The sequence below is a fragment of the Oncorhynchus gorbuscha genome, linkage group LG01 (assembly GCF_021184085.1).
Source record: "Oncorhynchus gorbuscha isolate QuinsamMale2020 ecotype Even-year linkage group LG01, OgorEven_v1.0, whole genome shotgun sequence".
Classification (NCBI taxonomy): Eukaryota; Metazoa; Chordata; class Actinopteri; order Salmoniformes; family Salmonidae; genus Oncorhynchus; species Oncorhynchus gorbuscha.
Window position 1 is genome coordinate 105229509 of NC_060173.1, and position 8137 is coordinate 105237645.

Here is an 8137-nt window from a genome sequence, read left to right on the forward strand (position 1 = left end):
ACACAGAGAGGCTGCTGAGGGGAGGACGGCTCATCACTAACACAGAGAGGCTGCTGAGTGGAGGACGGCTCATCACTAACACAGAGAGGCTACTGCCTACATACAGACATGAAATCATTGGTCACTCTAACAAATGCATCACTAGTCACTTTAATAATGATGTTAACATATCTTGCATTACTCATCCCATATGTATATACTGTATTTTATACCATTGACTGCATCTTACCTATGCCGCTCTGTCATTGCTCATCCATATATTTATATGTACATATTATTATTCCATCCCTTTACTTAGATTTGTGTGTATTAGGTAGTTGATGTGGAATTGTTAGATTATATGTTAGATATTACTGCACTGTCGGACCTAGACACACAAGCATTTCACTACACTTGCGTTAACATCTGCTAACCATGTGATGTGACCAATAACATTTGATTTGAATAGTGGCTGGAACGGAGCAGATGGAATGGCATCAAACCATGTTTGTGATTTATTTGATACCAGTCCACCTATTCCGCTCCTGCCATTACCCCAAACCTATCCTCCCCAATGAAGGTGCCACCAACATCCTGTGGTAGGCAGGCTGTGTTCCCCACGGCGAGGTAATGCAGGAAGGTACTATAATGAACAGCAGAGTAAACAAACAGACCTCGGTCCAACGCTGGTCATCAAGATACAGTGCATCCTCAGCCTCGTTCTGCCCTTCAAACACAAACAGGAAGTTCTGACCTGCGAGGGAGACAGGAGAAGACTCTAAAACAAAGTCCTATCAGTAATCCGCCTGTAAGGGTACTCACCTTCCTGCCTCCGTCTTGGTTGAGGCAGGTTGCCAGCGCAGCTCATCTCCTTCAAGGGGAGCCTCAATGAGGCCTGGTTGTCAGGTACAACTGGGTCAGGCAGGTCACAAGGGTCATAGCGCCCTCTGAAAAGGGTTCTGATTGGGTGGAGTAGAGAGGAGCGGCCACCAAACGCCACAGCTCCCCACCGAGGGACAGATGGTACAGTGTGATACAGTTGGACACCTGGGAGAACAGAACCTGATCAGGAACAACTCTGAGCCGTTTAGCCTATACCTAGAGCCAAGAGTTTATCGAAGTGATGTAAAACTCTGACCTCTAATAGCACTCCAGTCAGATCCAGTCAGCCCTCTGACCCCAGTCAGATCCATTCAGCCCTCTGACCCTAGTCAGATCCATTCAGCCCTCTGACCCCAGTCAGATCCATTCAGCCCTCTGACCCCAGTCAGATTCATTCAGCCCTCTGACCCCAGTCAGATCCATTCAGCCCTCTGACCCCAGTCAGATCCATTCAGCCCTCTGACCCCAGTCAGATCCATTCAGCCCTCTGACCCCAGTCAGATCCATTCAGCCCTCTGACCCCAGTCAGATCCATTCAGCCCTCTGACCCCAGTCAGATCCATTCAGCCCTCTGACCCCAGTCAGATCCATTCAGCCCTCTGACCCCAGTCAGATCCATTCAGCCCTCTGACCCCAGTCAGATCCATTCAGCCCTCTGACCCCAGTCAGATCCATTCAGCCCTCTGACCCCAGTCAGATCCATTCAGCCCTCTGACCCCAGTCCATAGATGACTCCACACAAACACATCATCAACCACCATTGGCTCTGATGAGGATCCGAGCTATAGGCCCTCTACCCGAACCCCCACTGAGCAGCACCAGCCCAGGACCCAGTAAGGGTAGAGGCCATCCTCAGACCCTCCACAAACAGCTCCCCATGCATGGGCTTCACCACCAGGGAGAGAGGGCTCAGCTCTGACCTTGGGGGAGGGGACACTATGGGGATCGTCACAGGGGAGGACATGTCAGACATCCCACATTCTCTGTGATGATACTGGCATTAGTGTTGAATAAAAATGAAAAGATAGAATGGAAGAATAAATGGCTGAAGTTAACAGTAGGCGGCACTAAAATATATGCATTAAATAGATACATTTCACACCTCAGGGGGATGATAAAGTACGTCAAACAGCAGCGGAGAAAATAAATGCTGTACAAGACAAAAACATGGGCATTACATAGCTAGGTACTGTACATTGTAACCACAGCATGGTGTGTACCCACAGCAGAGCATGGCTGGTCAGGGAGACTATGGAGGCAATGGGGAGAGCATTTCTACACAAAAAGAGACATGGAAAATATGGTCCAGATACCTTCTTTTTTTTAAATGACAGTTTCCAATGCTGTGCTTCTCTCTGATGAGTTGAGACTGAAGTACATCAGCATGGTCGTTGGACAGGCTAGTCAGGACCGATTAGATTAGAGTAACTCACCTCAAATTCATCAACTGGTTCCAGGATCTCAACTCTACAACACCTGGAAACAGAGTTTGTGTTATATTAGGCATGACAATGACCATTGGATTTGGCAAAACAGCACAAGCAGACCTTGGACCAGGCTAAGCTTACCTGTCTTCTGTCAGCCACAGAAACGGTTTGACCCAGTGGTCTACAGCTCTCCAGCGTACATAGTAACCCCATAGTAACCCCTGCACCAGAGATACAGTAGAAACACAAACAAATACATAGAGGAAGGTCATTCTAACTCTACAAATCTATTGAGTGTGTGTGTGTGCACATGTTATGTTTCTATCTTAGCGACCTGTTGATGAGAGGGGCTCTCCTAAACTCCTTAAATACAAACTGCTTCAGGTAGTCATCCAGGAAGTAACCCTGAGCTACAGCAGACACTGCTGTCATTGGTCCCCTGCACCTGACACAGCAACAACACAACACAGTCACAATAGTATAATGACATATAGCTAGTAGCCACAAACACAGAGTTTCCACATTACAGAAAAACTAATGAACAGAAAGGGCACCTGCATAACAGCAGTTATTACACTGCTATACTACTGATATGATTGCTATACTACTATTGCTCCAGTAATATTATGGCAGTTGCTGCATTAGATGTAAAGTCAAAGAGCAGAACATCAGAGCATCTTTTCTTTTGTTGGTTAATGGCATTATCAGAACATCTGTCAATGAATTAGCTAGCAAGCTCACTTGTTTGTTTATTCATTAACACGTGTGCAGTTCTGCTTTCGCCAATGTTATTGGAAGAGAGATGGACCTATTGATTATTTAACTTACGTCACCTGAAACTAAATCAATTAGTAAATGAATTCAGGAGCTGGTTACATTGTTTATACAGATAAATAGAGAGAATTGTTTTGATTTTGCAGCTTTGTCACGTGACGCCAGAGCTAGAACAACGAGGGTTAGTTAAACAAATCTTTGGTGACGCTTAGGTTCTCTCCGGATGAAAAGAGCACAGTTATGTTGATCAAAGCTCTACAGCGCCGTCCTGTGGTACGGAGGGAAATGTGTCTTTGTTCAACGTCAGGTCAGATACTTCTATGTAGGTCATTATAACCTCTGGCAAAACACTAAGTAAAGGTTTAACTGTGACCTCACCTATCTATGAAAGATTGCCAGGATAACAATAATACATTCACCCGAATCAAATCCACGTTGACATAAAAGAAAGGTAATTGCCAACAACGAAATCTGATCATAGAATGTGAAAACTTTGGATGAAGGCACATGTGTCAAGGGCTTCTAACAATCGCAGATTACAAAAAGAATGCCAGTCACGTCGTGGACACCAACACCGCTCTACCGGACGAGGTAAACACCTTTTTCTCACGTTTCAAGCAAAACGACTAAACTGCCGATGAGAGCCCCTGAGGACAACAAGGGTTACGTGCTTACGGTCTCCACGTGTTGACCCTCGTAAGGCTGCCGGCCAAGGCAGCATCGCTAGCTGCGCCCTCAGAGCATGTGCAGACCAACTAGTTGCTGTGTTTTCTGACATTTTCATAAAAATGCCCAAGAAAAGGAAAGTAATTGAACTAAATGACTACCGACCCCATGAAATGCTTTGAGAGGCTAGTCAAAGACCAAATCATCTCCTCCCTCCCCAACACACTCGACCCTCTCCAATTCCATGACCGCCCTGACAGATCCATGGACGTCATAATTGCCATTGCACTGCCCTCACCCACCTGGACAACAGAAATACATACGTGACGATGCTGTTCATCGACTACAGCTCAACCTTCAATACCACAGTGCCCTCTAAACTCACCACTAGTTGTTGCAAAGGGGTCTGAAATTTAATTGAAGTTAAGCCCAGGAATTTTGGGAATTTTGCTTAAATTCATTTTTAAAAATGACCTTATAACAGTGAACCTTTTTTTGTGGGATACACATAAGGCAATTCTAGGTCTTGTAGCATATTTTGGTTAAACTATCCCCAATTCAATGGAATTGCAACCCTCTGCATGCACATTGCACTCTTCTATCACATGTACAGCTGATTCTCAAGATCTTGCACACTAATGAGATGCTATTGAGCCGACACTACTACACTGTCTGAGACAAGAACTACAATCTTTCTGATAAGTTTTGATTACAATACTGGATGGGGTGAATATATATATGACATAGATTATTTTTTGTTAACTAGTAAATAGTAGCCTACAGCAAAGTGTGTTTAAATCATTTCTAATTTGTTAAACATTTATACTAGATAGTTTTTGCTACCTTGTGGATTTTAGCTGGCTTGAGCCTGCTAACTGAGGAGTTAGCAGGCTCAATTAATTCACCTGTTTCCAAACATGTTTCATTTTAAAACATTTATCTTACAAAGTGTCACGCCTTGGTCATTGTATTTTGTGTTTTTGGTATATGTTTGGGTAGGCCAGGGTGTGACATGGGTTTATATGTTGTATTTCGTATTGGGGTTTGTATTAATTGGGATTGTGTATGATTAGGGGTGTGTCTAGTTAGGCTTGGCTGCCTGAGGCGATTCCCAATTGGAGTCAGGTGATTCTCGTTGTCTCGGATTGGGAACCGTATTTAGGTAGCCTGAGTGCGCGTTGTATTTCGTGGGTGATTGTACCTGTCTCTGTGTTAGTCACCAGATAGGCTGTAATTAGTTCACGGTCCATTTGTTGTTTTCTTCTTCAGTTATTTCATGTACTGCATTTATCTTCATTAAAGTCATGAGTAACCTACACGCTGCATTTCGGTCTGACTCTCTTCATACAACAGACGAACGACGTTACACAAAGGAGTTGTTTAATCTAACTGCTTAACTATTTATTTGTACATGGAATTGTATTTGGGTTTTTAAACTTTTTTTCTTCTGATCTTTACAGAGACGTTTTACTGCAGCTAATGTAGAAGGAAACGCTGTGTACATTTGCAAATACTGTGCCAAATCATATGTGAAGAATGCAACAAAGCTGCAGAATCATCTGGCCATGTGCATAAAGATCCCTCCTCGCTCACAACAAGCAACATCTGACACAAGTCCCTCTACTTCTATTTGAAGTGAAAGTTATAGATCAGACACCTTATCGATAGCAACAGCTCGTGGTCCTCCTGGAATCAGGAGTTTATGTGACTCAATAGAGGAACGTAGTCAGAGAAATGCTGATGAATGTCTTGCTTGAGCTGTGTATTAAACTAGTTCACCTCTGATGCTCACAGGAAATGTGTATTAGAAGAGATTTCTGAATGTTCTCCGCCCAGCATACACCCCTCCAACCAGACATGCTTTATATACTCATTTGCTGGATGCAGAGTTCAACAGAGTTCAAGTGAAGGTCAAGCAAATCATAGAGAAAGCAGACTGTATTGTAATCATCTCTGATGGGTGGTCGAATGTTCGTGAGCAAATTACATCATTGCCACCCCTCAACCAGTATTCTACAAGAGCACAGACACGAGGGACAACAGACACACCGGTCTCTACATTTCAGATGAGCTGAAGGCAGTGATCCATGACCTTGGCCCAGAGAAGGTATTTGCAGTGGTGACAGACAATGCTGTGAAAATGAAAGGTGCTTGGTCTAAAGTGGAGGAGTCCTGCCCTCACATCACACCCATTGGCTGTGTTGCTCATGCATTGAATCTGCTCCTCAAGGACCTCATGACACTGAAAACAATGGATACAGCGACCTGTTGATGAGCCAAGGAAATGGTTAGGTATGTGAAGGGTCATCAAGTTATGGCAGAAATCTACCTCACCAAGCAAAGTGAAAAGAATAAGAGAACCACTTTGAAGCTGCCCAGCAACACACGTTGGGGTGGTGTTGTCATCATGTTTGACAGTCTCCTGGAGGGGAAGGTGTCTCTCCAAGAAATGGCCATATCACAGTCTACCGATATGGACAGCCGCATCAAGAGGATCCATCTGAATGTATTTGGGGAGAGAGTGGTAGTAAGAGGATCCATCTGAATGTATTTGGGGAGAGAGTGGTAGTAAGAGGATCCATCTGAATGTATTTGGGGAGAGAGTGGTAGTAAGAGGATCCATCTGAATGTATTTGGGGAGAGAGTGGTAGTAAGAGGATCCATCTGAATGTATTTGGGGAGAGAGTGGTAGTAAGAGGATCCATCTGAATGTATTTGGGGAGAGAGTGGTAGTAAGAGGATCCATCTGAATGTATTTGGGGAGAGAGTGGTAGTAAGAGGATCCATCTGAATGTATTTGGGGAGAGAGTGGTAGTAAGAGGATCCATCTGAATGTATTTGGGGAGAGAGTGGTAGTAAGAGGATCCATCTGAATGTATTTGGGGAGAGAGTGGTAGTAAGAGGATCCATCTGAATGTATTTGGGGAGAGAGTGGTAGTAAGAGGATCCATCTGAATGTATTTGGGGAGAGAGTGGTAGTAAGAGGATCCATCTGAATGTATTTGGGGAGAGAGTGGTAGTAAGAGGATCCATCTGAATGTATTTGGGGAGAGAGTGGTAGTAAGAGGATCCATCTGAATGTATTTGGGGAGAGAGTGGTAGTAAGAGGATCCATCTGAATGTATTTGGGGAGAGAGTGGTAGTAAGAGGATCCATCTGAATGTATTTGGGGAGAGAGTGGTAGTAAGAGGATCCATCTGAATGTATTTGGGGAGAGAGAGTAAGAGGATCCATCTGAATGTATTTGGGGAGAGAGTGGGATCCATCTGAATGTATTTGGGGAGAGGATCCATCTGAATGTATTTGGGGAGAGAGTGGTAGTAAGAGGATCCATCTGAATGTATTTGGGGAGAGAGTGGTAGTAAGAGGATCCATCTGAATGTATTTGGGGAGAGAGTGGAATGTATTTGGGGAGAGAGTGGTAGTAAGAGGATCCATCTGAATGTATTTGGGGAGAGAGTGGTAGTAAGAGGATCCATCTGAATGTATTTGGGGAGAGGATCCATCTGAATGTATTTGGGGAGAGAGTGGTAGTAAGAGGATCCATCTGAATGTATTTGGGGAGGAGTGGTAGTAAGAGGATCCATCTGAATGTATTTGGGGAGAGAGTGGTAGTAAGAGGATCCATCTGAATGTATTTGGGGAGAGAGTGGTAGTAAGAGGATCCATCTGAATGTATTTGGGGAGAGAGTGGTAGTAAGAGGATCCATCTGAATGTATTTGGGGAGAGAGTGGTAGTAAGAGGATCCATCTGAATGTATTTGGGGAGAGAGTGGTAGTAAGAGGATCCATCTGAATGTATTTGGGGAGAGAGTGGTAGTAAGAGGATCCATCTGAATGTATTTGGGGAGAGAGTGGTAGTAAGAGGATCCATCTGAATGTATTTGGGGAGAGAGTGGTAGTAAGAGGATCCATCTGAATGTATTTGGGGAGAGAGTGGTAGTAAGAGGATCCATCTGAATGTATGTATTTGGGATCCATCTGAATGTATTTGGGGAGAGAGTGGTAGTAAGAGGATCCATCTGAATGTATTTGGGGAGAGAGAGTAAGAGGATCCATCTGAATGTATTTGGGGAGAGAGTGGTAGTAAGAGGATCCATCTGAATGTATTTGGGGAGAGAGTGGTAGTAAGAGGATCCATCTGAATGTATTTGGGGAGAGAGTGGTAGTAAGAGGATCCATCTGAATGTATTTGGGGAGAGGGGTAGTAAGAGATCCATCTGAATGTATTTGGGGAGAGAGTGGTAGTAAGAGGATCCATCTGAATGTATTTGGGGAGAGAGTGGTAGTAAGAGGATCCATCTGAATGTGGGGAGAGTGGTAGTAAGAGGATCCATCTGAATGTATTTGGGGAGAGAGTGGTAGTAAGAGGATCCATCTGAATGTATTTGGGGAGAGAGTCCATCTGA

The 8137-nt window shown here is 44.2% G+C and overlaps 1 long non-coding RNA gene across 1 annotated transcript; it reads right to left on the reverse strand.

The window, feature by feature from the left end:
- Positions 1-363: 363 nt before the first annotated feature.
- Positions 364-3958, reverse strand: LOC124029193. Its single transcript, XR_006837744.1, has 3 exons — positions 2430-3958; positions 802-2337; positions 364-733 (listed from the first exon to the last, which is right to left on the reverse strand). It is a non-coding gene; the product is annotated as an uncharacterized LOC124029193 (long non-coding RNA).
- Between the last annotated feature and the right edge of the window lie 4179 nt (positions 3959-8137).